Source organism: Pristiophorus japonicus, chromosome 12, assembly GCF_044704955.1.
Source record: "Pristiophorus japonicus isolate sPriJap1 chromosome 12, sPriJap1.hap1, whole genome shotgun sequence".
Taxonomy (NCBI): domain Eukaryota; kingdom Metazoa; phylum Chordata; class Chondrichthyes; family Pristiophoridae; genus Pristiophorus; species Pristiophorus japonicus.
This window is the reverse complement of record NC_091988.1, coordinates 151,331,826-151,348,235: the sequence shown is the minus strand read 5'-3', so window position 1 is coordinate 151,348,235 and position 16,410 is coordinate 151,331,826.

The window sequence follows — 16,410 nt, the reverse complement described above, 5'->3', positions numbered from 1 at the left end:
AATGGTCCCACGCCAGTATTTTGCGTGGGAGCATAGAGGAACAAAAAACAAGAAAGAAGAATGGCAAACCAGAAGGTCTCATAGCAGGGCACAAACACATTTTATAGCTGTAAATTATTGCTTTTAAGGTTATAAATCAATAGGTAGAAAGGCCTTGTTGCAAAGAGGAAAGCAGAAAAGAAACAATTAGGCTGTTTCTTCAGTTGGGCAGGGAATAAAGACTGAATTTTAAAGTTGGGAATAATTTGCTCCTTTGCCAAAATATAGCCTTGGGCCCTATGTACTCAATAGTGTCATGGACCATTTCAACACCGGACATACATCTCAGTTCTGCCCATCTGTAATCAATCAGCACTATTTGCATTCAAACGATCAGCACCTGAATTTATTTCTATTCTGTACATTTAAAAACAGCTTTGCAGTTTTTGCGATGTGTTTATAGCCGAGTTAATATCTAAATGTAAAAACAATCAAGAAAAGTATTCACAGAAATTCAAAAAGCTTCACAACACCTTTGCAGTGCAGGTCTGCAGATCTAGTAGAAAAAATAAACTGTAATTTTTAAATATGTTTTGCCCTACAGAACATACCAAAGGAGCTAGCATACATCACCTTGAAATCCTGTATCGGTATGCATTACAAGAACAGTATAACTTTAGAGGAATGCTAAAAATGGAACAAATAATTGTTTCGCTACTTCGGCGAGGATTTATACATAGTAAAAGCAATATCTGGCCATGTAAAATGTAAAACCTGCATGACTACTAAGATGAGATGTCAAAATAAAAAAGTTTAATGTAGTAGTTAAGGTGGAGGAAAAGTCATATTTTTACAAACTGATGAAAGAATATCAATAAGAATGTCATAGAGACCCATTTCACTCCGTTGTCAACAATGTTTGCTGGCTGTAATTTTCTTTCAATGTTCACAATATTGAGTTTGTCTATTGATTCTATTATTTTTGACCTTGCATTAGTGTAGGCTAATCTTGCATGCCATCAAGATTGCTGTACTTCCCCATAAAACTTCCTTTCATGGCTAAAATTATTTTAAGACCCTAAGGGTAAGCTACAGTCAGGTCATAGCACTCCTGAGACTCTCTTACAGATTGAATGAGTGTAGAACAATGTACAGGGTTTGTATGACTTAGATCTCAGCACTTCCATCTCTCAGACTATTCATTACTTCATTTTTCTTTTCCCCCATCCAAAGGCTTGATCAAAACAATCACCGTTTAGCAGATGTCCAGCTGTCAAGCATTATATGACTGATGAAGAACAGACATCTTGGCAGCCTGCACATGTTTCCAAAGCTTGTGAAATTTTAGCACCAAAATTATTTTCCACTGAGAAAATAAAGATTTCAATAATGCCAATCTGCTTGAGCTAGCTGTCAAAAATCTTTAACTCTTGAGTGAAAATATCAGCAGCAGGAGTTCAGGATATAATCTCACTGTCGCACTAAATGGTTGAATGGAGATCACCTGGAAAATAGCTTTACTTTTAATAGGACCGCTCTCCGGTATCGTTAAAAAAAAATCTGTTTTTTATATTTTCAGAGGAGGTTGCGTAACCTTCATGTGAAGAAACAAAAAAAAAAGGCCCAGGGATTACTGTAAAGTAGCAGCACTTCTCGGTACACGCGAGCGGGCTGGAAACATGAGGATGTGATGGGAACCTCATGTCATTTTGACAAGAGACCTTTTCAATATTACATGGTGGGTAAAATGTTTCACTTGCTACCACTGCAGTCTCTGTTTGTGCAAGGGGTTATATATTTTACAATCTGTTCCTGACCCAAATGGAAGGTTTGCTTAAACATAGGCCACATTGGTCATTTTGTTCCTCTGGCAGAATCAAAATTGGGGCAACCCAGTCTAACGGTGGCAGCACCCTTGTTAGGAGAGTGATGTGTATGCAATAACTGTTAGACTGAGTACTGTTTAACTCCAAGAGGTATGACTTCGCTCTGCTTTATTACAGCCCAAAGTGACTAATATACAAAATGGCTGGCCATTTACATTTGGGCTGCACACATGTGCGTGCAGCCCAATGGCCTCCAACAGTGACGCCATCTAGTGGCAAGTGATCCCAAAAGTACAAACATGACAATACCCCCTTCTGAGATATTAACACAGTCTTTTACAAATTGGTCCGGTGTTTTATGCTGCCAGATTGACTGTCTCAGTTCCACTCCAGCCTTGGGTGAGTGTTCAGAGTCTTTTGTGACTGGTGGCAGGGCGGCTGACCTGGTGGAGGTGGCAATGGCCATGTCAGGGATTGAAAGTCCATTTTCATTGAACATGTCATAGACATAGAATAGAAACATAGAAAATAGGTGCAGGAGTAGGCCATTCGGCCCTTCTAGCCTGCACCGCCATTCAATGAGTTCATGGCTGAACATGCAACTTCTGTACCCATTCCTGCTTTCTCGCCATACCCCTTGATCCCCCTAGTAGTAAGGACTTCATCCAACTCCTTTTTGAATATATTTAGTGAATTGGCCTCAACAACTTTCTGTGGTAGAGAATTCCACAGGTTCGCCACTCTCTGGGTGAAGAAGTTTCTCCTCATCTCGGTCCTAAATGGCTTACCCCTTATCCTTAGACTGTGACCTCTGGTTCAGGACTTCCCCAACATTGGGAACATTCTTCCTGCATCTAACCTGTCTCAACCCATCTTAATTTTAAATGTTTCGATGAGGTCCCCTCTCGTTCTTCTGAACTCCAGTGAATACAAGCCCAGTTGATCCAGTCTTTCTTGATAGGTCAGTCCCGCCATCCCGGGAATCAGTCTGGTGAACCTTCGCTGCACTCCCTCAATAGCAAGAATGTCCTTCCTCAAGTTAGGAGACCAAAACTGTACACAATACTCCAGGTGTGGCCTCACCAAGGCCCTGTACAACTGTAGCAACACCTCCCTGCCCCTGTACTCAAATCCCCTCGCTATGAAGGCCAACATACTATTTGCTTTCTTAATTGCCTGCTGTACCTGCATGCCAATCTTCAATGACTGATGAACCATGACACCCAGGTCTCTTTGCACCTCCCCTTTTCCTAATCTGTCACTATTCAGATGATAGTCTGTCTCTCTGTTTTTACCACCAAAGTGGATAACATCACATTTATCCACATTATACTTCATCTGCCATGCATTTGCCCACTCACCTAACCTATCCAAGTCACTCTGCAGCCTCATAGCATCTTCCTCGCAGCTCACACTGCCACCCAACTTAGTGTCATCCGCAAATTTGGAGATACTACATTTAATCCCCTCGTCTAAATCATTAATGTACAGTGTAAACAGCTGGGGCCCCAGCACAGAACCTTGCGGTACCCCACTAGTCACTGCCTGCCATTCTGAAAAGTACCCATTTACTCCTACTCTTTGCTTCCTGTCTGACAACCAGTTCTCAATCCATGTCAGCACACTACCCCCAATCCCATGTGCTTTAACTTTGCACATTAATCTCTTGTGTGGGACCTTGTCGAAAGCCTTCTGAAAGTCCAAATATACCACATCAACTGGTTCTCCCTTGTCCATTCTACTGGAAACATCCTCAAAAAATTCCAGAAGATTTGTCAAGCATGATTTCACTTTCACAAATCCATGCTGACTTGGACCTATCATGTCACCTCTTTCCAAATGCGTTCCAAGACATCCTTAATAATTGATTCCATCATTTTACCCACTACTGAGGTCAGGCTGACCGGTCTATAATTCCCTGTTTTCTCTCTCCCTCCTTTTTTAAAAAGTGGGGTTACATTGGCTACCCTCCACTCGATAGGAACTGATCCAGAGTCAATGGAATGTTGGAAAATGACTGTCAATGCATCCGCTATTTCCAAGGCCACCTCTTTAAGTACCCTGGGATGCAGTCCATCAGGCCCTGGGGATTTATCGGCCTTCAATCCCATCAATTTCCCCAACACAATTTCCCGACCAATAAGGATTTCCCTCAGTTCCTCCTCCTTACTAGACCCTCTGACCCCTTTTATATCCGGAAGGTTGATTGTGTCCTCCTTAGTGAATACCGAACCAAAGTACTTGTTCAATTGGTCTGCCATTTCTTTGTTCCCCATTATGACTTCCCCTGATTCTGACTGCAGGGGACCTACGTTTGTCTTTACTAACCTTTTTCTCTTTACATATCTATAGAAACTTTTGCAATCCGTCTTAATGTTCCCTGCAAGCTTCTTCTCGTACTCCATTTTCCCTGCCCTAATCAAACCCTTTGTCCTCCTCTGCTGAGTTCTAAATTTCTCCCAGTCCCCGGGTTCGCTGCTATTTCTGACCAATTTGTATGCTACTTCCTTGGCTTTAATACTATTCCTGATTTCCCTTGATAGCCACGGTTGAGCCACCTTCCCTTTTTTATTTTTACGCCAGACAGGAATGTACAATTGTTGTAGTTCATCCATGCGGTCTCTAAATGTCTGCCATTGCCCATCCACAGTCAACCCCTTAAGTATCATTCGCCAATCTATCCTAGCCAATTCACGCCTCATACCTTCAAAGTTACCCTTCTTTAAGTTCTGGACCATGGTCTTTGAATTAACTGTTTCATTCTCCATCCTAATGCAGAATTCCACCATATTATGGTCACTCTTCCCCAAGGGGCCTCGCACAATGAGATTGCTAATTAATCCTCTCTCATTACACAACACCCATTCTAAGATGGCCTCCCCCCTAGTTGGTTCCTCGACATATTGGTCTAGAAAACCATCCCTTATGCACTCCAGGAAATCCTCCTCCACTGTATTGCTTCCAGTTTGGTTAGCCCAATCTATGTGCATATTAAAGTCACCCATTATAACTGCTGCACCTTTATTGCATGCCCCCTTAATTTCCTGTTTGAGGCCCTCCCCAACATCACTACTACTGTTTAGAGGTCTGTACACAACTCCCACTAACGTTTTTTGCCCTTTGGTGTTCTGCAGCTCAACCGATATAAATTCCACATCATCCAAGCTAATGTCCTTCCTAACTATTGCATTAATCTCCTCTTTAACCAGCAATGCTACCCCACCTCCTTTTCCTTTTGTTCTATCCTTCCTGAATGTTGAATACCCCTGGATGTTGAGTTCCCAGCCCTGATCCTCCTGGAGCCACATCTCTGTAATCCCAATCACATCATATTTGTTAACATCTATTTGCACAGTTAATTCATCCACTTTATTACGGATACTCCTTGCATTAAGACACAAAGCCTTCAGGCTTTTAACACCCTTTGTCCTTTTAGAATTTTGCTGTACAGTGGTCCTTTTTGTTCTTTGCCTTGGGTTTCTCTGCCCTCCACTTTTCCTCATCTCCTTTCTGTATTTTGCTTTTGTCTCCTTTTTGTTTCCCTCTGTCTCCCTGCATTGGTTCCCATCCCCCTGCCATATTAGTTTAACTCCTTCCCAACAGCACTAGCAAACAATCCCCCTAGGACATTGGTTCCGGTCCTGCCCAGGTGCAGACCGTCCGGTTTGTACTGGTCCCACCTCCCCCAGAACCGGTTCCAATGCCCCAGGAATTTGAATCCCTCCCTGCTGCACCACTGCTCAAGCCACGTATTCATCTGTGCTATCCTGCGATTTCTACTCTGACTATCACGTGGCACTGGTAGCAATCCTGAGATTACTACTTTTGAGGTCCTACTTTTCAATTTAGCTCCTAGCCCCTGAAATTCGTTTCGTAGGACCTCATTCCTTTTTTTACCTATGTCGTTGGTACCAATGTGCACCACGACAACTGGCTGTTCTCCCTCCCTTTTTAGAATGTCCTGCACCCGCTCCGAGACATCCTTGACCCTTGCACCAGGGAGGCAACATACCATCCTGGAGTCTCAGTTGCGGCCGCAGAAACGCCTATCTATTCCCCTCACAATTGAATCCCCTATCACTATCGCTCTCCCACTCTTTTTCCTGCCCTCCTGTGCAGCAGAGCCAACCATGGTGCCATGAACGTGGCTGCTGCTGCCCTCCCCTGATGAGTCATCCCCCTCAACAGTACTCAAAGCAGTGTATCTGTTTTGCAGGAGGATGACCACAGGGGACCCCTGCACTACCTTCCTTGCACTACTCTTCCTGGTGGTCTTCCATTCCCTAGCTGGCTGTGGACCCTTCTCCTGCGGTAAGACCAATCACTACACGTGCTACTCACGTCATTCTCAGCATCGTGGATGCTCCAGAGTGAATCCACCTTCAGCTCCAATTCCGCAACGCGGTTCGTCAGGAGCTGGAGGCGGATACACTTCCCGCAGACGTAGTTGTCAGGGACACCGGAAGTGTCCCTGAGTTCCCACATGGTACAGGAGGAGCATATCATGTGACCGAGCTCTCCTGCCATGACTTAACCCTTAGATACACTTAAATTGGCAACAACAATGTTAAAAGTTACTCACTGTTATGGAAGAGAAAAAAGAAAAACTACTCGCCAATCACCAGCCAATCACTTACCCCCTTGGCTGTGATGTCACCTTTCTATTTCTTTCCACTTCTTTTTGCCTTCTCCCTGTAGCTGTACAAGCATGCCTCTCCACGCACCTCCTCGAAGCTGGGCCCCGGACTCCCTGCTGTGCCTTTTATAGGCCTCTCACCGAAGTCCCGACTGCATCTCCACGCACCTCCTCGCGCTGGGCCCCGGACTCCCTGCTGTGCCTTTTATAGGTCTTTCGCCGAAGTCCCGACTGCCTCTCCACGCACCTCCTCGTCAGTGGTTGAAAGTCCCGATTCACTGATGAACACAGTCCTTTGATGACTGAGGGGTAGATTGGTTGGTCGTCGATTGTCTCTTCCTCCGACTGTTCCGGTTCGTCTGTGTGCCGCAGCTTTGTCTGATTCATATGTTTCCTGCATGTTTGCCCATTTTTGAGCTTGACAATAAATGCTCTGTTGCCCTCCTTGGCCATGACAGTACCAGTGATCCACTTGCGACCCTGACTATAATTCAGAATATATCATTTACAGAAATACCGTGTGATACAGCTGCGCGATCGTGATACCCTTGCTGATTTTTGTCTTCTATATTCAACATAATTATTCAAGTCAGGGTGTACAAGAGATAGCTTGGTCTTAAGACCGCTCTTCATCATTAGTTCAGCAGGTGAGACCCCGGTAAGCATGTGTGGTCTTATCCTGTAATTAAGCAGTATGCATGACAGGTGGGTCTGCAGTGACTCTTGGGTTATTCGCTTCATACTCTGCTTTATGATTTGGACAGCACTTTCTGCTTGCCCATTGGATGCAGATTTAAATGGTGCTGGCCTTACATGTTTGATACCATTGAGTTTCATGAACTCTTGAAACCGTTGTCGCTAACAACGATATCAGGAAGACCATGTGTCGCCAACATGGCACTGAGATTCTCAATGGTAGCTGTGGATGTGCTGGATGACATGATTTTACACTCTATCCACTGCATCCAACACAACTAAAAACATCTTCCCCATGGAGGCACCTGCAAAGTCTATCTGGATCCTGGACCATGGTTTGGATGGCCACGACGACGGTTTGGATGGCCACGACCACAGACTCAGCGGCGATTCCGCTGGTGCTTTGCTGAGCTGCATGCAAGTTTGGCACTGATGCACACATGATTCCAGCTCAGAGTCAATTCCCAGCCACCATACATGAGACCTGGCGATGGCTTTCATCATTACAATGCCGGGATGTGTGCTATGTAGCTCACATACAAATTTCTCTCTCCCTTTCTTGGGCATAACAACACAGTATACAATAAAAAGGGTGCAGGAAATTCTGAAATGGGAGGGAGAACAGCCAGTTGTCGTGGTGCACATTAGTACCAACGATATAGGTAAAAAAAGGGATGAGGTCCTACGAAACGAATTTAAGGAGCTAGGAGCTAAATTAAAAAGTAGGACCTCAAAAGAAGTAATCTCGGGATTGCTACCAGTGCCACGTGATAGTCAGAGTAGGAATCGCAGGATAGCGCAGATGAATACATGGCTTGAGCAGTGGTGCAGCAGGGAGGGATTCAAATTCCTGGGGCATTGGGACCGGTTCTGGGGGAGGTGGGACCAGTACAAACCGGACGGTCTGCACCTGGGCAGGACCGGAACCAATGTCCTAGGGGGAGTGTTTGCTAGTGCTGTTGGGGAGGATTTAAACTAATATGGCAGGGGAATGGGAACCAATGCAGGGAGACAGAGGGAAACAAAAAGGAGACAAAAGCAAAAGACAGAAAGGAGATGAGGAAAAGTGGAGGGCAGAGAAACCCAAGGCAAAGAACAAAAAGGGCCACTGTACAGCAAAATTCTAAAAGGACAAAGGGTGTTAATAAAACAAGCCTGAAGGCTTTGTGTCTTAATGCAAGGAGTATCCGCAATAAGGTGGATGAATTAATTGTGCAAATAGATGTTAACAAATATGATGTGATTGGGATTACGGAGACGTGGCTCCAGGATGATCAGGGCTGGGAACTCAACATTCAGGGGTATTCAACATTCAGGAAGGATAGAATAAAAGGAAAAGGAGGTGGGGTAGCATTGCTGGTTAAAGAGGAGATTAATGCAATAGTTAGGAAAGACATTAGCTTGGATGATGTGGAATCTATATGGGTAGAGCTGCAAAACACCAAAGGGCAAAAAACGTTAGTAGGAGTTGTGTACAGACCTCCAAACAGTAATAGGGATGTTGGGGAGGGCATCAAACAGGAAATTAGGGGTGCATGCAATAAAGGTGTAGCAGTTATAATGGGTGACATTAATATGCACATAGATTGGGCTAGCCAAACTGGAAGCAATACGGTGGAGGAGGATTTCCTGGAGTGCATAAGGGATGGTTTTCTAGACCAATATGTTGAGGAACCAACTAGGGGGGAGGCCATCTTAGAATGGGTGTTGTGTAATGAGAGAGGATTAATTAGCAATCTCATTGTGCGAGGCCCCTTGGGGAAGAGTGACCATAATATGGTGGAATTCTGCATTAGGATGGAGAATGAAACAGTAATTTCAGAGACCATGGTCCAGAACTTAAAGAAGGGTAACTTTGAAGGTATGAGGCGTGAATTGGCTAGGATAGATTGGCGAATGATACTTAGGGGGTTGACTGTGGATGGGCAATGGCAGACATTTAGAGACCGCATGGATGAATTACAACAATTGTACATTCCTGTCTGGCGTAAAAATAAAAAAGGGAAGGTGGCTCAACCGTGGCTATCTAGGGAAATCAGGGATAGTATTAAAGCCAAGGAAGTGGCATACAAATTGGCCAGAAATAGCAGCGAACCTGGGGACTGGGAGAAATTTAGAACTCAGCAGAGGAGGACAAAGGGTTTGATTAGGGCAGGGAAAATGGAGTACGAGAAGAAGCTTGCAGGGAACATTAAGGCGGATTGCAAAAGTTTCTATAGGTATGTAAAGAGAAAAAGGTTGGTGAAGACAAACGTAGGTCCCCTGCAGTCAGAATCAGGGGAAGTCATAACGGGGAACAAAGAAATGGCAGACCAATTGAACAAGTACTTTGGTTCGGTATTCACTAAGGAGGATACAAACAACCTTCCGGATATAAAAGGGGTCAGAGGGTCTAGTAAGGAGGGGGAACTGAGGGAAATCTTTATTAGGCGGGAAATTGTGTTGGGGAAATTGATGGGATTGAAGGCCGATAAATCCCCAGGGCCTGATGGACTGCATCCTAGAGTACTTAAGGAGGTGGCCTTGGAAATAGCAGATGCATTGACAGTCATTTTCCAACATTCCATTGACTCTGGATCAGTTCCTATGGAGTGGAGGGTAGCCAATGTAACCCCACTTTTTAAAAAAGGAGGGAGAGAGAAAACAGGGAATTATAGACCGGTCAGCCTGACCTCAGTAGTGGGTAAAATGATGGAATCAATTATTAAGGATGTCATAGCAGTGCATCTGGAAAATGGTGACATGATAGGTCCAAGTCAGCATGGATTTGTGAAAGGGAAATCATGCTTGACAAATCTTCTGGAATTTTTTGAGGATGTTTCCAGTAAAGTGGACAAAGGAGAACCAGTTGATGTGGTATATTTGGACTTTCAGAAGGCTTTCGACAAGGTCCCACACAAGAGATTAATGTGCAAAGTTAAAGCACATGGGATTGGGGGTAGTGTGCTGACGTGGATTGAGAACTGGTTGTCAGACAGGAAGCAAAGAGTAGGAGTAAACGGGTACTTTTCAGAATGGCAGGCAGTGACTAGTGGAGTGCCGCAAGGTTCTGTGCTGGGGCCCCAGCTGTTTACATTGTACATTAATGATTTAGACGAGGGGATTAAATGCAGTATCTCCAAATTTGCGGATGATACTAAGTTGGGTGGCAGTGTGAGCTGCGAGGAGGATGCTATTAGGCTGCAGAGTGACTTGGATAGGTTAGGTGAGTGGGCAAATGCATGGCAGATGAAGTATAATGTGGATAAATGTGAGGTTATCCACTTTGGTGGTAAAAACAGAGAGACAGACTATTATCTGAATGGTGACAGATTAGGAAAAGGGAAGGTGCAACGAGACCTGGGTGTCATGGTACATCAGTCATTGAAGGTTAGCATGCAGGTACAGCAGGCGGTTAAGAAAGCAAATGTCATGTTGGCCTTCATAGCGAGGGGATTTGAATACAGGGGCAGGGAGGTGTTGCTACAGTTGTACAGGGCCTTGGTGAGGCCACACCTGGAGTATTGTGTACAGTTTTGGTCTCCTAACTTGAGGAAGGACATTCTTGCTATTGAGGGAGTGCAGCGAAGGTTCACCAGACTGATTCCCGGGATGGCGGGACTGACCTATCAAGAAAGATTGGATCAACTGGGCTTGTATTCACTGGAGTTCAGAAGAATGAGAGGGGACCTCATAGAAACGTTTAAAATTCTGACGGGTTTAGACAGGTTAGATGCAGAAAGAATGTTCCCAATGTTGGGGAAGTCCAGAACCAGGGGTCACAGTCTGAGGATAAGGGGTAAGCCATTTAGGACCGAGATGAGGAGAAACTTCTTCACCCAGAGAGTGGTGAACCTGTGGAATTCTCTACCACAGAAAGTAGTTGAGGCCAATTCACTAAATATATTCAAAAGGGAGTTAGATGAAGTCCTTACTACTCGGGGGATCAAGGGTTATGGCGAGAAAGCAGGAAGGGGGTACTGAAGTTTCATGTTCAGTCATGAACTCATTGAATGGCGATGCAGGCTAGAAGGGCTGAATGGCCTGCTCCTGCACCTATTTTCTATGTTTCTATGTTTCTATGTTAATACGATTGAATAGATAGTTCGTCTTTGCGACCAAAGTAAGGTTTGGTCTCCTCGCTCATTAGCTTGAGTATGGCAGACCAATCACCTTTGAAATCGGCTCCTGGCTGGTCCAGGTCTTAACTTGTTGAGCCGTGACAGGGGTTCCTTCACTCACAAAAACATCCATAACTAACAATAGGTGTGGGCAACGGCATATGGCTCAAAGCATCGGCACAATTCTCGGTGCTAGGTTTATGGCGAATGACATAATCATAAGCGGATAATGTCAGCGCCCACCTCTGGATGCGAGATGAAGCATTGGTATTGATACCTTTGTTTTCAAAGAACAGTGAAATAAGCGGCTTGTGATCTGTCTCCAGTTCAAACCGAAGACCAAGCAGGTACTGATGCATCTTTTTAACCCCATACACACAGGCTAGTGCTTCTTTCTCTACCATGCTGTAGGCTCTTTCCACTTTTGACAAACATTTTGAAGCATACGCGACTGGTTGTAGTTTACCCGACCCATTAGCTTGTTCTATATGACGAAGCATCACAGGCCAATACTAAACGTTTATATGGGTCATAATGTACCAGCAGCTTGTTAGAACAAAGCAGATTAGTGGTTTTCTCAAAAGCTCTGTCTTGAGACGCACCCCACACCCAGTTGTTGCCTTTTCTTAGCAGCAATTGCAGTGGTTCTAATAAGGTACTCAATTTAGGTCTGAAGTTACCGAAGTAGTTGAGTAGACCCAGGAACAAATGCAGCTCCATCACATTCTGCAGCTTGGGTGCATTCTTGATGGCCTTGGTTTTCGCGTCCGTGGGCCTGATGCCGTCAGCAGCAATTTTCCTCCCCAGAAATTCGACCTCTGGTGCCATGAAGATGCACTTCGAGCGTTTCAGTCTGAGTTTCACTTTATCCAGACGATGTAGAACCTCTTCCAGGTTGTTCAGATGTTTGGCTGAGTCACGACCTGTGATCAGGATGTCATCTTGGAACACGACGGTTCTGGGAACAGACTTCAGTAGACTCTCCATGTTCCTCTGAAATATTGCTGCAGCCGAGTGAATTTCAAAAGGGCACCTATGATAAATAAACAGTCCTTTATGCGTGTTAATGCACGTAAGTCTCTTCGATATCTCAACCAGCTCCTGTGTCATGTAAGCCGACGTCAAGTCCAGTTTGGTGAACGACTTCCCTCCAGCTAGCATTGCAAACAAGTCATCAGCCTTCGGTAACGGGTACTGATCCTGTTTCAAAACCCTGTTGATCGTAGCCTTGTAGTTTCCACAGATTCTGACTGTGCCATCCCTTTTCAGCACAAGAACAATGAGGCTGGCCCATTCATTAAATTCAACCGGTGATATGATCCCTTCACGCTGGAGTCTGTCCAGTTTGATTTCGACCTTCACCCTCATCATATACGGAACTGCCCGAGCTTTATGATGGACAGGTCTTGCATCAAGTCCACGTGCTTCTGTACCTTGGCTCCTGTGAAGTTGCCAATGCCTGGTTCGAACCTCGAGGGGAACTTACTCAGTACTTGGGCACATGTATCATTCTCCGACAACAACGCCTTGATGTTGTTCCAATCGCATCTGATTTTTTCAAGCCAGTTCCTGCCGAACAGCTTGGGCTATTGCCTAGGACAATCCATAGGGGTAACTCATAAACCGCACCGTCATACGACACTTTAATTGTGGCACTGTCAATCACGTTATGAGTTCTTTGGTGTATATGCGCAATTTGGCATTGACTGGACTCAGCTGGGTCTCACAGCCTTAGTATCCCACAGCTTGTCGAATGCCCTCTGGCTCAGTATCGATTGACACACCCCCATGTCCAGTTTCATCAATACCGGCACTCAATTAAATTTCACATTGATCATTATCGGTTTGCTCTTAGTTAGGAACAAGTACAGTCCATACACTTCCTCCTCTGGTATCTCTGCGTATCCAGATCCATGCTAGTCTGACCATCATCTTCCACGTGGTGTGTCGCAGCACGCTTGCTCATCTGTGGACACTTGCGCTGGAGATGCCCCACTCTCAGACAGCCTTTGCAACTATATTGTTTAAATCAGCACTGCTGGTGCCAGTGATTTCCCCCACAACGCCAACATGGAGAAATCGGATGCATTCCCGCTGGCGAACTTTGGGCAGCCACAGGTTTTGCGTATGCAGTCGGGTAGGCCCTGCCATGTGCCGCTCTGCCGAACGCTGAATCAATCATATTTACAGTACTTGCCGAGTTTTAATTTTTCACTGATATCTGCTTTAGACTTCTATCCGTCATCATGCATGAATGAGCGATCGTGATGGCCCTGTGTTCAAGACCAACATCTCCACCGGCAGTAGTTTACGCAGGATCACCTCGTGTTTGAAGCCGATTACAAAGAAGTCCCGCAGCATGTCTGCCATCATAGCTCTGAACTTACACAGTCCTGCTAGACGTCTCAGGTTGGCAACGAATTCCGCCGCATTCTGGCCCTCTGAGCGAACGTGCATGTAAAATCTGTATCTCGAGATGATGATGCCTTTGTCTGGCTTAAGGTGGTCCTATACCAGTGTACACAATTCTTCATACGTCATCTCTGTTGGACTCACAGGCAGGAGTAGATTCTTTATCAGACCATAAATTTTTGGACCGCAAACCGTGAGGAACACCGCCTGGCACCGATCTGCGTCGCCGACCTCCTCCATTTTGTTGGCCACGAAGAATTGGCTCAAATGGCTCACAAAGTCTGCCCAATCTTCTCCTTCCACAAATTGCTCCAACAATCCAATTGTGCTCATTTTTGCATGCAAAGGTTTTTTTTTGCCTCATTGCCAAATGTTGTGTATGCAATAATTGGTAGACTGAGTACTGTTTAACTCCAAGAGGTATGACCTTGACTCTGTTTCATTATGGTCCAAAGTGACTAATATACAAAATGGCTGGCCTTTTATACTTGGGCTGCACACACGTGCGTGCAGCCCAATGGCCTCCAACAGTGACGCCATCTAGTGGCTAGTGATCCCAAAAGTACATACATGACAGGGAGGTAGTCTTCTTGCACAACACTTACTGATTTTGAACCAGTGCTAAAATCCAATGAAATGCAGATTTCATCCCCGACAATCCCATTAGTTGCAAATTTCAGCCTTGTTGTTGTGGGTCAGTGTTAAGCAGTGGTCAACTTTATACTATGTTCTTTGTGGTGTCAACCTTACAGTAGCGTTGACAGAGTCAGGATATCTGCCCTCTCTGTTTGAGATAGTACATGGCCTCTGACAATATATAAAAAATAAAAACCTAGCTAGCATTATAGGGTGAAAATAATGCTTTGGTTCCCCATGAAATACTTTTGTACTAACAATAGTGTGGGAACTCCTCACCAGTTTCATCGAAGGAAGCACAGGGCAATTTGGGTGCAATTTCTGGCACCTTGAACCCTGGGGAAGCCCACAGTGCTGGCGAAGTCCTGCTTCAGTTTGTCCATAGGCAATGTGACGTAGATGTTCCTCCTGGTGTAGAGAGCCTCAGTGACCTCCCTGATACAGCTGTGAACTGGGAGATGTCGCTGAAATCACCTGCTGCAGCCTGGAACTTCACCGTGGCATAACATTTGCGGGCCACGGTGACCTTGGCAGCCACAGGCAGTGCTGTCCCTGCTCTGGTTCGGGGTTACAGTAGTGGCTGCAGTGCGTGAAATAGCTCCGTTACATCCTCCTTTGTGAAGCGTGGGTACCTCACACATCGCTCCTCAGTGAAGTGAAGGTACAAGAAGTGCTCCCTGAAGACTCGCTGTTTGATGTAGCCTTATGTGCATTGCCCTTCTCCTCCCTCTTCTCCCAACTGCTGTCTCCTGTCTTTATTCGCTGCTCCCTCTCTTCCTCCAGCCTCAAAGATAGACCTATCAGATCACCCATGACTTGAATAAACACTTTCCAAAGCAGACACAAGCAGCTATCAGAACTCAGAATTCCCTTGTGGAAAGCAGAAAATAGCCACAAAAGAAAGGCCCAAAAATTAACTAGCAGTCTAAGTGCGCAAACCAGCAAGAAACCAGTACGGAGTGGATGAGCCCTTTAAAAGCACTCCCTCACAGTTTCTCCTGACTGTAAGCACCATGAGTTGCTGGACTGTAAGCACCATGAGTTGCTGGGCGTGTCAATCACAAGGCAAGTCAGGCATTGGGGTCGCATAGAACGAACATTGCCTATAAGCTGCGCAGCTGAGCAGCTCTCTGTCGATCCCACACAGCACGTGATCGGTTTTCTCTATGTTACAGTTCACGCATCGCCAACCTGTGAATCAGCCAGAAACAAATTCCACACCAAAGACCATCACCCGCCCCCACCACACCATGTGCCTGTGATAATTATTTAAATGAGCGGACACCGCATGCCCCTACAAACCTTGGCAGGATCAGTACTGGAAGTCACTAGCAACAACAACAACTTGTATTTATATAGTGCCTTTAACGTAGTGAAACATCCCAAGGTGCTTCACAGGAGTATTATGAGATTTAAAAATTTGACACCGAGCTACATAAGTAGAAATTAGAGCAGGTGACCAAAAGCTTGGTCAAAGAGGTATGTTTTAAGGAGCGTCTTTGTCATGGATTTACTAGCCACTAGGTGGCGCCACTGTCAGAAGTCATTGGGCTGTGCGCACGTATGTACGGCCCAGGTATAAAAGGCCAGCCATCTTGTAATGTGATCACTTCGAGCCCTAATAAAGTAAAGACAGGTTTGTACTTGTTCGGAGTTTACTGTATTCAGTCTTTTGAATTATTGCATACACAACATTTGGCGACGAGGTAACAAGAACCTTCGCATGGAAAAATGAGCACAATGGGAATTCTGGAGTGATTCGTGGAGACCAAACTTTGTAGCCTGCTTGAACCAGTAATTCGTGGCCAAAAAAATGGAGAAAGAGGAAGACGCAGTTCGGTGCCGGACGGTCCTCCTCACCATTTGCAGAACGAAAATCTATGGACTCATAAAAAATCTCCTCTCGCCCTTTAGTCCAACGGACAAGGACTATGAAACATTGTGTGCTCTGGTATGTGACCATCTCAAACCAGAAGAAGGCATCATCATCTCAAGATATCAATTCTATACGCACATTTGTTCTGAGGGCCAGAATGTATCGGAATTCGTTGCCGACCTAAGACATCTAGCTGGACCATGTAAGTTCGAAACTGCATTGGCAGACATGCGCCGGAACTTCTTTGTA